This window comes from Protopterus annectens, chromosome 5.part0 (genome assembly GCF_019279795.1).
Source record: "Protopterus annectens isolate FY-2018-M chromosome 5.part0, PAN1.0, whole genome shotgun sequence".
Taxonomy (NCBI): domain Eukaryota; kingdom Metazoa; phylum Chordata; order Ceratodontiformes; family Protopteridae; genus Protopterus; species Protopterus annectens.
In genome coordinates, this window is record NC_056735.1 from 949,123,225 (window position 1) to 949,138,367 (window position 15,143).

Genomic DNA, 15,143 nt, shown 5'->3' on the forward strand with positions numbered 1-15,143 from the left:
TGATGTTATAAACCTTAGAAGTACCTTGGGACACTCTTCACCCCTATCAACTCCATGGCACATACAATAATTGCATAACACTGTAGTACCAACAACTAGACAGGTAGGGGTTCAAAATTCAATACTGGCAACTGTGGGTATGGTTGAGAACAGTATTCTCTGGGTGTGTGTTTGGCTGAGGCCATATCCTCTGGGGGTGTGGGCTTTACCATTTTGAGGTGTGTTCCACCCATTACACTTCCCACTGCCCTCTTTACAAGGGCTGCTTATGTCACAAGATCAGTGAGTTTGTTGAACAAACTAATGTCAAGTGTGTGTGTGTGTGTGTGTGTGTGTGTGTGTGTGTGTGTGTGTGTGTATGTGCGTGTGTGTGTTATATACACCTTAGAAGTACCTTGGGACACTCTTCAACCCTATCAGCTCCGTGGCGCATGCAATATCTGCATAACACTGTACTACCAACAACTAGATAGGGGTTCAATACTGGCAACTGTGATACTGTATATGTGTATCTGAGAGCACACTCTTCAACCCTATCAGCTCCGTGGCACATGCAATAACTGAATAACACTGTACTACCAACACGAAAAACGAAAGAAAAGGAAATCCCAGGAGAATTCAAGTACTGCACACTTTATTATTTAAAACACAAGTAAAATAAACGCTATTAAAATCATGCGTTTTCGTCTTCACAAAGACTTCATCAGATTGTACATGTGACTTGGTCAATAAGCAGCTTTATATACAATTAGTTTAATTAATGAACACCAATCATGTTCCTCCATTTTTTCAAATAAATGTTAACTGATGCATTAATAAAATAACATCTAAACCCATTAACTTTCTTCATCATTCACTATGTAAATAAATATTTAAAAACCATTAATATTTGCATGAATTTCATTAATATCCTTATAAATATAAATATTTTATTAAATTAAAACATTTAAAAAACGATCCTAAAAATATCCTATGTATGTAATGAATTTTAAACTTAATACTTAAAATTTAATCCCAAAGGAATCACATGAAATAGTTTAAAATTCATTACATACATAGGATATTTTAGGATCGGTTTTTAAATGTTTTAATTTAATAAAATATTTATATTTATAAGGATATTAATGAAATTCATGCAAATATTAATGGTTTTTAAATATTTATTTACATAGTGAATGATGAAGAAAGTTAATGGGTTTAGATGTTATTTTATTAATGCATCAGTTAACATTTATTTGAAAAAATGGAGGAACATGATTGGTGTTCATTAATTAAACTAATTGTATATAAAGCTGCTTATTGACCAAGTCACATGTACAATCTGATGAAGTCTTTGTGAAGACGAAAACGCATGATTTTAATAGCGTTTATTTTACTTGTGTTTTAAATAATAAAGTGTGCAGTACTTGAATTCTCCTGGGATTTCCTTTTCTTTCGTTTTTGGTGTATCTGGAAGTTCCTGCCGTTTGTGGTTACTGTACTACCAACAACTAGATAGGTAAGGGTTCAATGCTGGCAACTGTGATACTGTGTGTGTATCTGAGAGCATATTCCCTGTGACTGTTGTGTGTGTTGATATAACATTTTAATGCACGTTGACTCCCTCACCATGGCATTACTTTGCAGAGCCAGTTAATGGCATCTGCTGTACATGCAACATAATAAACTGTACAGCCCATACCAACTATCTGTACATATGTATATGGAATACTCTGATGTTTGCAACCAATATATTGTCTGTGACCCCTAACAATGAGCATTTATGAGACACATTGTCAAACAGTTACAGTCACTGTACTGACAGACATGACAGCAGCAGACTGCTTACCTGTCTAAAACATAATGCTGATAGACAAACTGTTACCCTATCACTGTATTACATCACCTTGCAGCAGTTTACAGACATCAGGAGAATGCAATATGTAAAGCTGGGGAAAACAGCAAACATTGGGTACACCCATCACACATTGCTATGACACACATGGGAAATGGATAGTGGAACAGGTCATGCAAATAAATGCACCTTCCAAAGGGCATGTGTTGTTACATGACAATAGCTGTCATTAACCTACAATGTCAGTCTGTCATGGTTTTACCAGATGTTGGCCAAAAAAACACATGTACATGACCAATGTGAAGAAATCATGTGTCAGAGATCAGGACAATCTGCACACATATGCAGTGGTCAGAGGTATGGCCACCATCTGAACACATACCTCCCAAGGTGTTGGAGCAAGGACTGTTCACAAAGCCATATATAATGGGGTGACAAAGGACGCATAATAGGGACACCTGCCAAATATTGCTCCTACAAACATATAACAGTGATAGCATAACAAGGTTTGCATTAGCATAGATGGTCTGAATGGTATGAAGTGTGCAACTCATAATGTCTGCCATTATGTTATGAGTGCAGCCCACAATGGTTTGGTAACAATGTGCTAGATAGACACAGGTGTATGAGAAAATGCATTAGTGATATGTGGCATGCATCAGGACAGTCTGTGTAAACTGTACAGTTGAGAGGTATGTCCGAACCACCCTGCAGGTTGCAGTCCATGTTTGGCAGGGTGTAACCTGTGCTGACAACCGAAATAGTTAAAAGAGGTCCAGAACTGCGGGATAAGAAACATGTCATACAGGTCTGTACTGATTGCATAGAGACGTGAATGCACATCAGAAGCACCTTAATGTCATGAGAAATACTGTAAGTGAAGGTAATGTCACACAAATAAGGTGTCATACTAGCATACCAGAGGACATCCTATGTGTTGCACTGGCCATGGGCATGCTATATGCTGCCAACTGTCACATTACTACAACTTTCGTCCCACACTCCACAATTGATAATGTCATACACACATTGCGTGTCCCCTATGTGTGTGCAATATGTACACATGAGAATGCCCTGTTACAACTGTGTGCCCACAAGATATGTGAATCTGTTGGAGTGAAGGTCATAGCTAAGTTTGTGAGGGACCTAGTGGCAGTACTCCAGTAACCTCCTCTGTATGTATGAGCCTGTGGTACTACAGAACACTGAGGTGACATGTATGAAGGTGTCTGTGACAAGGGGTATGTATGCAAGGTCACACTGTCTGGCAACAGTGTCCCTCACACACTGTTGCATGCATACACACCTGGCAAACATATAGATGTACAGCTGTACCTTGGCTATGTATTTTAAACTCTGCCATACTCCACATTGGTAATGTCTGCATGGCCACAGCCTGCAGACACAGAGACACCTGGAACACAAATAATACAGCATGTCAGACTACATTCAGTCAGTGGTATTAACACTGATAATGCATCACGGCTAATAAGGTAGATACACTTTGATGTGTACCCATAACAAATGCAAGCAGACAGCACCTTATGCAGCATTACATAGCTACACTGTACTATATTCACCCTGTACATCAGGCCATTATTAGCATGTCCCTACATCAATGGTATGGACAACAAGGATGTGGCACAGGTATCATCATATGCACAGGATGTGGTGTGGTTTGCCAAAGGCCTAGGCTGGGCCATACAGTTGACATCATATATGTGTGTGTGTTTGTAGGGGTGTTCTAGAAATGGGCTGTGCAGAGGTGCTGTGTGTGTCTGGAGGTGACCTGCATGTGATAGAAATGTGTGTGTATTTGTATGCACACAGTCACACCATGTGGCTGCCCTACTCAGGGGTATGTTGGACAGCTGTGGACCATACATGGCTGGGTGTATAGTTCACTGTCTCCATCCATGGACATGGGAACTGGTCCTGCCAGGGGTATCACTAGCACCACCAGGCCCAAGGCCAGATACAATACTACTCCTCAATGGTGACTGCTGTCTGCTGGATCTGTGCCCCTGACAGGTCCGGTCAGGACCATGTGCCTATGGCCTGTTCTGCTTCGGTAGTACTGATGGTACTGCCACTATGGCAGTGTGAAGATGCACAGCCCCACAGACTTTCAGCTGATCTTGGTTCTGACCTACATCCATGTGACTGACATCCATCACCCACCACATGCTCCAGCACAGACATTCCACAGTTGAGGATTGCCAAGGTCTCATCCCACCTCATCCCACCATCTATTCCTGACCTCAGTATTGTGGCATGTGACCTTCACAAAGTCATGTATGTTGTCACGGATGCCAGGAAGAGTTGTATGCAAGACACTGAGTATTTGTCTGGTGTTGCATTCAGTATGTGTCTGTGCCTCCATGATGGACCAAAATATGTGTCTAGTGAAACCTGCTTTGGCACTTGTGACAGGGGCTTGATGAGTGGCAGTTCTCCTTTGAGCACCCCTGTTCATCCACCTGTGTGGGACCTCGCCTGCACTCTGGCTATGCCTAGTGTCTACACTCACACTTGCCATAGTCACCACACTAGCCTGTTCCATGCCATCACCTGCCAACTGTCCATTATCTGTGGCCACTAGGGACAGGGTATGTGTGGGCATTGTAACTGTGTGCGAGGACATTGTGGATGACAGTGGGATGCCGACCGATGGCACAGATTCAGCCCCTGACAACCCCACCTGTGCCTCACTATGACTACTATCATCATCAGACTCCGCAGAGACACTGACATCAGGTTCTGAGTGGGAGGGACCACAACTAGCATGTCCACCTGTGAGGGGAAGACAGCATATGTAAATTAATATCCTGCACTATAAAATGTGCTGGTACACATATGCACGCATGCACACACTCACACACACATGCACACACACACACACACACACACACACACACACACACACACACACACACACACACACACACACACATGCACACACAGACACACACAGACACATACAGGTGAGATGGCACAAAGGCATTACACAGTCTTCACAATATCCAAATGGTGATATGCATGACACACAGTCAGACCACAACATACACACTCTGGAGAGGCTCTCAACATCTTGCAGTGCAGCAATTTCCACTTAATGTTACTACTAATATACACCTCTGGGATACGTGAGTAGTGTTAGTAGGTAATGGGCCTTCACCTAGCACACACTGCACCCATGTACACATTATTGCTGTTCAGCTGTATAGTACAGTGGCAATTCCTACAGATTACATACCTCTCAACTGTACAGACTTTCACAGAATGTCTAGATGTCTGGCTCATATTTTTGGTCTGTTCCTCATAAATCCTGTGTTTTTCTGACAAATTACTGGGATGACCTGAGGACTGACATTGCTAATTAATGACATACATTTCAGTTTCAGACTTCAAAGCCTGCAGTAAATGTATGTTAAAACAAATCCGGTTACTCTAACAACTTTCTAAGCTTACAGTGGGTATAATAAGTGTACACACCCCTGTTAACATGCCAGGTTGTTTTGATATATAAAATGAGACCACAATAAATCATTTCAAAACCTTTCCCACCTTTAATGCGACCTATAACCTGTGCAATCCAATTGAAAAAAAAAACAAATTTGTTAGGGCTAAAATACAGCAAATGAAATATGTACAATAGGCTGGTTGCATAAGTGTGCACACTCTTAAACTAATATTTTGTTGAAGCACCTTTTGATTTAATTACAGCATTCAGTCTTCTTGGGAAGGAGTCTATCAGCATGGCACATCTTGACTTGGCAATATTTGCCCACTCTTCCTTGCTAAAGTCCTCCAACTCTGTCATATTGCAAGGGCTTCTCTTGTGCACAGCCCTCTTTAGGTCACTCCACAGATTTTCTATTGGATTTAGGTGTGGGCTCTGGCTGGGCCATTCCAAAACTTTGTCTTCTGTTGAAACTTTTCATTTGTGATTTGGATGTATGCTTCAGGTCATTGTCGTGTTGACAGGTGAAAGTCCTCTTCATCTTGAGCTTTCTAGCAGATGCCTGAAGGTGTTGGGCCAAAAGTGACTGGTATTCAGAACTGGTCATAATTCCCTCCACCTTGACTAAAGCCTCAGTTCCAGCTTATGAACAGCAACCCCAAAGCAAGACACTGCCACCACCATGCTTCACCATGGGGATGGTGTTTTTTTGGTGAGGCGAAGTGTTTTTGCGCCAAACGTACCTTTTGGAATTGTGGCCAAATAGTTCAACCTTGGTCTCATTAGACCATAACACATTTTCCCACATGCTTTTAGGGGACTTGATGTTTTGTTTTCACATTTTAGCCAGGCCTGGATGTTGTTCAGTGTGAGAAAAAGCTTCCATCTTCCAGCCCTACCCCATAGGCCTGACATATGGAGAATATGGGAGATTGTTGTCACATGTACACAACCAGTACTTGCCAGAGACTCCTGCAGCTCCTGTGGTGTTGCTGTAGGTCTCCTGGCAGTGTCTCTGATCAGTTTTTGCCTTGTAATTTCATCAGATTTGGAGGTACATCCAGTTCTTTGCAACGTCACAGTTGTCCCATATTTTCTCCCCTTTTTGATGACTGTCTTCACTGTGTTCCATGGTATATGCAATGCTGTGTAAATGTTTTTGTACCCTTCTCCTGGCTGAGACCTTTCAACAATGAGATCCCTTTGATGTTTTGTAAGGTCTTTGTGAACCATGGCTTTTGCTGTAGCAGGCAACTGAGTAAATGTCAAGGAAATCCTACTAGAACAGCTGATCATTATTTGGTGTTAATCAGAGTCTCTTTAATTTATGTCACGGATGTACCCAAGATGACTGAATGCTGTCATTAGATCAAAAGGTGCTTCAACAAAGTATTAGTTTAAGGCTGTGCACACTTATGCATCCAGCTTATTGTACGTTTCTTATTTTTCATATTTCCCCTAACAGATTTGTTTGTTTTTCAATTGATTTGTATAGGTTATAGGTCATATTAAAGGTGGGAAGAGTTTTGAAATGATTTATTGTGGTCTCATTTTTGTATATCACAAAAACTTGCCATTTTAGCAAGGGTGTGTACACCTTTTCTATCCACTATATGAGTAATATTTAAAATATGTCCCTAATTTTGGGCCTTTTTCCCCCTATTTTGTCAGTCTTTGTCCAGATTTTTTGCACTGACAGGTTATGAGCTCTGCTACAGATATGTTACATCTCCTGCAAATAGGCCCCTGTGATAACCACTGTAATGCAATGCAGTTAACCCCACCATAAGTGAACATGCACATATTGCAATATGGCTAAGAGTGACAGTTGTGTGCATGGTAAAATGTATGCCCCTAACATGCCTGGGGTATTGCTGAGCCACAGCAAGACAATTTCATACTCACCAGCTTCAGGCTGCTGTGGCACATCTAGACGAGAGGGACCTATGTAGTTGTGGGAGAGAGGTTTTGTAAGCAGACTCACATATGGCATTGGTACAAGATGAATGCTACTTTTCTGCATATGTACAGTACAAGCTCCGATACTACACAATTTGCTGTCCTTCACCATAGATGTGCACTTCTGTGCATTACAAAACCCCACTCACAACTGCGTTTTGACCTGACATATGCATGTAGATACCCCATGGATGCCAGTATGGCTGTTACACTAGTAGATTGATGTCCACTGGGACCTTACCTGCATGCTCCTCACCTGTTGTATGAGTGCCACCCATCTCCACAATGTGGGTGTCTTGACTCTGCTGTTGTTGTGTGGTGGGTGCCCCAAGGTTGGCAAAGAGCTCCAACATAGGTGTAAGTGGGGCCTGTGTAGCAGGACCCCCCCCCATGGCGGTGTGGTCCCTGGCCACACCAGCAGTCCTTCAGCGGGCATGGTGATTGAGGTCAGTCACACGATGCCCGACATATTTGTAAGTTCATGCATGCTGACCCACGTCATTTACCCTGTGGACAAAGTCATCCCACAGGGTGGTCCACTCTTGCAGATGCATTTGGCTACTGCCAAACATCACCCCATGGTGCTAGACTATGGTGTCAATGATTGCTGATGTCTCTGCGTCTAAGTATGGTGGCTGTCTGGCATGCTGCATGTCACATGGAAGACATAAACAGGGAAACACGTCATAGGACATCATACATTGGTCAACATTATTTACAGAACCTGCACATCAACATTGACTAGCACTAGTTAGCACTTACAACCACATCATACCCCTGTCATCTATCAGCAAAGTATGAACTTGCATTGCACTCCTGGTCCTGATATGTCATGCTCCCCCAATGAGGGCCAGTAAATTGCATACTCGTCCATTCATCATTCACTTTTGTGTAGAGGGATGACACTGGCCATCTTCCATGCAGATGGGATGTCAATGGTGCTCAGGCTTTGTTTGACTACAGTGTGTAATGGAGCTGGGAGCACATGCCTGAGTTCATGAAGGATGCAGACAGGGATGTTATCAGGTCCCATGGAGACTTAATTTTGTTGCCTTGAGTAGGCATTATGGACCTGCTCCCATGAGGGGACGGGTGCGGGTGCTGTGCATATCCACCTATACTGATGGGGATAGAGGGGGTGATGGTTTCACTTAACCTGTCTGCAACAGGTTGGCTAGAGCTATGTCATGTGTGTTTGTGGTGTGATTGCCCACCAGTACAGGGTGGGTTAGGTCATTGCCTCTGAGACTGAAGACATATGTGACAATGGCCTTGTGATTGGCCTTGGTGGATGTGTCCAATTTGTACATAGTTAGCCTTACAGTGATTCACTTGTGACCTTATATGCTTGTTCAGACAAACGTGGACTTGTTTCCAAGTTGGTGCCTGCTCCTACTTGGCCCTGTACAGCCAATACAGTGACCTATCCTGTGGTTTGTGTATTGCAGCTGTCCACCAAAGGAGATTACTCTACCTTGGTGGAGGCAGGTTTTACAAGTCAGGAATTGCTGAGCCCATACAGCTATGTAGGTGCTCATATAGCTGTTTGTATTAGGCATGGGCATAAGGTCATAACACAGTTGGACACTTCTCCAATTTCAACCTGATAATCATGCTTATTCTAATACCCATTTCTGTGTCAGGACAATGCAACAACCAGTAGCTGTAGACAGTTATGTCTGTTGAATGCACTGAAACTATGATTACACACATGTACAACATGTACAGTTTATTTACCTGACATTTTGCATCTCATGCCTGTTGTTTTGTGGCTTTCGGCTACACCTACTCATATATACATGTGCACATGTAATACCTGATATACATTTCTGTTCTATGTCAGTATGGAACACTGTATTTACACACTTGCTGCTCAGCAATATATCAGTACAGCAAGTCTTGTTGAGTCATATTTGTTTAACTTCCTATTTCCCATTATTGCATACACTCTACTGCATTCCATTGCATGCTTATTTGTTTGACATACCTTTTTTCCCCAAGTATCCCTGTATATATTTTCTCTCTCTCTCTCTCTCTCTCTCTCTCTGTCTACACATGTAGAAGGATAGACCTGTTTTACTTAGGCAGCAGCTTGCCTTTTGTAGGTAATGCTCATGAGCAGGCGATGGTGTGTGCACAAATTGGTGTCCCCCACTTGCTAACTTTATGCAGAACAGTTGTGTTGTTATTCCAGTAGCCAATGGCATGGCAACACACTCCTATAGTTGAGTACTTCATGTGGGCATTGCCCCTTTTCCTTGCCTGTGAGGAGGAATTCATGGAGGTGTGTGAACTACAGCATCACAGAGGGTAGGTGGAAATACCTCTTACAACAAGACATGTGGAAACAGCCCAACAAAATGTGGGAGAAGGTTCCAGACTTGGGGACAGAATGTAAGTATTGCTGCCATACACTTTGAATAATGCTAAATTAACAGGGTTTGTCTGCACATGCATTTTCTGCATGATTTTAAGTCTGACAGTGTTATGTTGATGGCGTAACTCTCAACTGTAGGGCTATCTGCAGAATAGCCAGAGGTTTGACTCTCATATTTGGTCTGTTCCTCAGACAGTTTTTGTCCTTGGCAAAGCAATAGGATACTGTGGGGATTGCAGCCAGTAAATGCTAACATCCATTTGTGTTTCTGACTTCATATACCTCAGATAAGACATGTTACAACAAACACTGTTACACCAGCAACTTTCTTTGTTTATAACAGCAATATTTCAAATATGCCTCTGTTTTTTGGCCTCTGTCCCCCAGTTATGTCAGGCTTTGTCCAGATGTTATGCACTAAGAGGTTGATAGGTTGTTGTGTCTTTCGGCTTTTCCCAGTTAGGGGTCGCCAAAGCGGAACTCCGGTCCACTAATGATTGGCAGTAGATTTTTACGTGTCGAGTTGCCGGCCCTGACACACTATCTTCAATGAAGGTACGCCCATTCATGCATGTCTCCACACAGAAGACGCTCTAGCTGAGAATCAAACAGGACAACGTCTTACTGTGAGGCGACAATGCTACCGCAGCACCACAACTGTATGGTATATTATTATTTAGTGCCTTCATTCCTGATATCATCCCAGTGATGTAGCAGAATCCCAGACATGTTATGAGGAAGAGGCCATATATATGAGGCCAAAGCCTGGACAGTCTGCGGGAATCTGTACATTTGGGAGGTCTGTATATGTCTGGCCATTGTTAACAGACTGTCAGGATAGTGTAGCAGTGTAGTTTGTAAATGTTAGTTGCTCTGTGTAGAGTGGAGGGGTAGATGTGAGTGTCATGGGTCCTTTTCTATCTGACTGTGCATGCTGCTCCAATTTCTGGTGGTCTATTGGCTGTATATGTTTGTAAGGGCAGACTGAGACATGTCCCATGCCACCTCAAAATTCCTACTACTGTTCGAATTGGGGCAGTATATATAGGGGTAGCATGTTAGTGGCAAACAGGATATATTTGTTCACACAGTCATTATACTCTAGTGTTCAGTTGGCTTACCAGTATGTCGCTGTGACGGTGGTGTAATTGGTTGTGGGTATGCACTTTCATACCAGTGTCTGTTTTTCACTACTGTTACATCCCTGCAGTGATTGATATATTTGCAAATGCATGTGTAGTTCCCCATGGCTGATTTGGGGTAGTGTTGTGTCAGTCTGACTGTAGCTTGGACCATGCTTGGTGACATGTTTGGCAGCTCAGTGCAGTTTCCCTAATGTTATGTTATGTCCAGATATTCATAGGATGTCCAGTTTTCTGGCTCATATCTTTGGTCTGGTCCCCATAACTGTTGTGTCTTTCTGACAAATCAGTGGGATGATGTGCAGATTGAAGTCACTAACTATCGAGAAGCAATTGAGTCCCAGACTTGTGATATTTCAGACAACATATGGTAGAACAATGGTGCTACTGCAGGAACTTTCTCAGCTTATCTACTCAAGTATTTCAGCTATGTCCCTATTTTCATGCCTTTGTCCCCCCATTTTGTCAGGCTTGGTCCAGATTCATTGCACTAAGGTTTTCTGAGTATACCTCTCATATGTCCTGACTGTCACAGAATGTCCTGGTTTTTGGCTCATAGTTTTTTGTTCTGTTCCACAAATTATTTGTATTTTTATGGCAAATCACTGTGATGATCTGAGGATTTATGTCAGTAAATAATGACATACCTTTCTGTGTCAGACCTCATATCCTTTGGAAAATGTATACTGCAACAAACCCTGTTACTCTAGCAACTTTCTAAGTTTATAGGAGCGATATTTAAAACATGTCCCTATTTTTGGCCCATTGTCCACCCATTTTGACAGCCTTTGTCTAGATTTCTTGCACTGAGAGGTATGGTTCTGAGGTATGACTGCACTACATGATATATATATATATATATATATATATATATATATATATATATATATATATATATATATATATATATATATATATATATATATATATATATATATATATATATATATATATATATATATATATATATATATATATATATATATATATATATATATATATATATATATATATATATATCGGTCTATGTTGATTCATCGAAATTACGTTTCATCGAAATGTAAACTGTCAAACTTACTTTCGCGAAAGTGCACTTTTGCGCGACACAAAATAACAGAAATAAACCCACAAAAAAATAAAAAAAATAAAAAACAAAACACTAAATCACATTTATGCAGGGGGCAAGTCCCCCTACACCCCCCATGCCCCTCTACTTAAATTTACTAACTCTGAGATTGCGCTACAGTGGGGAAAAGGATCTATTCCCTTATCCCAACTGTAATGCAATTCAGCAAATCGACTTTCGCAAAAGTGCACTTTCAATGCAGTGCACTTTCACAGAAGTGGGCTCGGCCTTCTGTTTGTCGATGAAGCATACTTTCGACAAACAGAAGGAGACCCATATAGATGCAGTGTTAAAGATTGTACTGCATTACATTTTTCTGTCTATTTAATTGTTTCATTGAATATTGTGTCTGTGTCTCTCTGTAGTTATTTATTTTTCTATTTGTTTCATAGAATACTGTGATCTCTCTCTGCCTCTGCAATCAGTGGGGGCTATTGTGTTTCACTTCATTGATATTCAGTGTTAAACTCTTAGCCTAGAGGTTTTCTCTGTATTTATAAGTGAGTCACATACTTTTGAATTTATTATTGCTGAATACCTGAGTTGTTTGGCTTCTGTTACATACCTACAATCAACTGCATTACTAGCTGAGTTAAGTACAAACTTGCAGTGTTAAAGAATGTACTGCATTTCATTTTTCTGTCAATTTAATTGTTTCATTGAATATTGTGTCTGTGTCTCTCTGTAGTTATTTATTTTTCTGTTTAATTGTTTCATAGAATACTGTGGTCTCTCTCTGTCTCTGCTATTAGTTTCTCACCTACCCTCCCTGTTCTTGTTTTGGAATTAATTTTGGTGGCTTTAGAACTGCCCGCCCCTCCTGTAAATTTGTGTTTGAACACTCCTCCTGGATCTATCTCATTTGCTCACTCAACTGAGTACAGTGAGATCATATTTTGACTTCAGACACCCCTACCAGTCCCATCTGTTCAGCTCTATCCCAGCTCTATTCCAGTCTAGTGGCACTAGGTCATTCTACCTAATACAGAGAGAACATTTGTTAAGGGCAAGCCACTTAGGTCCTTAATTTTGAATTATCTTCTGTTTCTCCTTTCTCCCGTTCCACTTTACAAAACAAAATTTCTAAGCTTGTTTCCTGCCTTTATTGTAACTAGTCTAGTCCAGATGCAGATTTGCTATAACCAGGAATGTTTGTAGGCTTCTGAGTTCCCAAAGCCTTTATGTGTTTGAGGGAAGCCTTCTAGCTTATCAGTGGGAGTGGTAAGTACTAGGCAGCCTATTTACCACAAGAGTGGTTTCTGGCCCAGAAATTGTAGTTTATTGGCCGTTTGGGCAGTTTTTCCATTTCTTTTGACTTTCTAGTTTAAAAGCCTGCATTTGCCCTTGTTTCCCAACTTTCCTGTAACTAGTCTAGTCCAGATACAGATATGCTGTATCCAGGACTGTTTGTAAGCTTCTGAGCCCCCCAAGCCTTTCTGTATTGGAGGGAAGTCTTCTAGCTTATCAGTGGGAGTGGTAAGCAATAGGTAGCCTATTTACCACAAGAGTGGTTTCTGGCCCAAAAATTGTAGTTTATTGGCCATTTGGCAGTTTTTTCCATCTCTTTCAACTTACTGGTTTAAAAGCCCTCATTAGCACTTGTTTCCCATCTTTCCTGTAACTAGTCTAGTCCAGATACAGATTTGTTATATCCAGGACTGTTTGTAAGCCTCTGAGCCCCCCAAGCCTTTCTGTGTTTAAGGGAAGCCTTCTAGCTTATCAGTGGGAGTGGTAAGCACTAGGTAGCCTATCTACCGCAAGAGTGGTTTCTGGCCCAGAAATTGTAGTTTATTGGCCGTTTGGACAGTTTTTCCATTTCTTTCAACCTTTTGGTTTAAAATCCCGCATTTGCACTTGTTTCCCACCTTTCCTGTAACTAGTCTAGTCCAGATACATATTTGCTGTATCCAAGACTGCTTGTAAGCTTCTGAGCCCCCCAAACCTTTCTGTTTTGGAGGGAAGCAATCTAGCTTATCAGTGGGAGTGGTAAGCACTAGGTAGCCTATCTACCACAGGAGTGGTTTCTGGCACAGAAATTGTAGTTTATTGGCCATTTTGGCAGTTTTACCATCTCTTTCAACTTTCTGGTTTAAAAGCCTGCATTTGTGCTTGTTTCCCACCTTTCCTGTAACTAGTCTAGTCCAGATACAGATTTGCTGTATCCAGGACTGTTTGTAAGCTTCTGAGCCCCCCAAGCTTTTCTGTGTTGGAGGGAAGCATTCTAGCTTATCAGTGAGAGTGATAAGCACTAGGTAGCCTATCTACCACAAGATCCAGGTACAGATTCTTAGTTTTAGCACATGAATTTGCTTATTCATGCTCAGCACTTGTTCAGAATCTGTTGTTGGCACGAAATAAGTTACAAATTACTACAGCTCTCAACCTTCCTCTTTACCTAGAGAAAAACAGTTTTTGTACTTATTTCCTCACTTGCTTAGAGAAAGACAGCTCTTATACTCACTTCCTCACTTGTCTAGAGGAAAGTAGTTTTTTTATTCAGGCATGTCCAAGAGTCAGCTCCCAGTGTTCTCTCCTGTCTAGCTGATGAATCTGGGCATCTTGGGGCAATGTAGCAATTGCTTCATGTATGCAGACAACCCTCTCCTCCTACCACCCAACACCACAACCTATAAGAGATGCACTTATCTAGCCAAACTGGAGGTAAAGCTCTCTCTAACCAAGACTGAACTTGACAGTCAAGAGGAGAAGGTAAACACTTGCATCACACCACACTCATCACATAGCCCCACTAAACCTACACCACCAAAATCCACATATAGAAACACAAAAACATTCACGGAGGCTCTCAATATTAATCTGCTCAAGCAACAGAGACCTCCAAAGCAGAAACGCAAGCAACCTCCACCCCTACCACCCCCAACACAACCCAAATGACACATAGCCCACAGACTCAGTGTGCCACTCAACCACAGCCCATAAGGCAAAACAACGTACCCAACACACTAGTCATAGGTGACTCTGTAGTCAGGCACACTGATGTCCCACTCACCAGGCTAAACAAGGAGAAGGTTGCTGTCAGCTGCCTGTCGGGTGCCAGGATCTGCCACATAACCAACGCACTCAGGTCATTCCACAACAAGTACAAATATGACTCTGTCACTGTCCATGTTGGTGTGAATGACCTGAGATGTACCTCCCTGAACTGCATGAAAAGAGACATAGAAGAGCTCTCCGATCTTGTAGCCCAGGCAGGTATGACCATACCCCTGAGTAGCATCCTG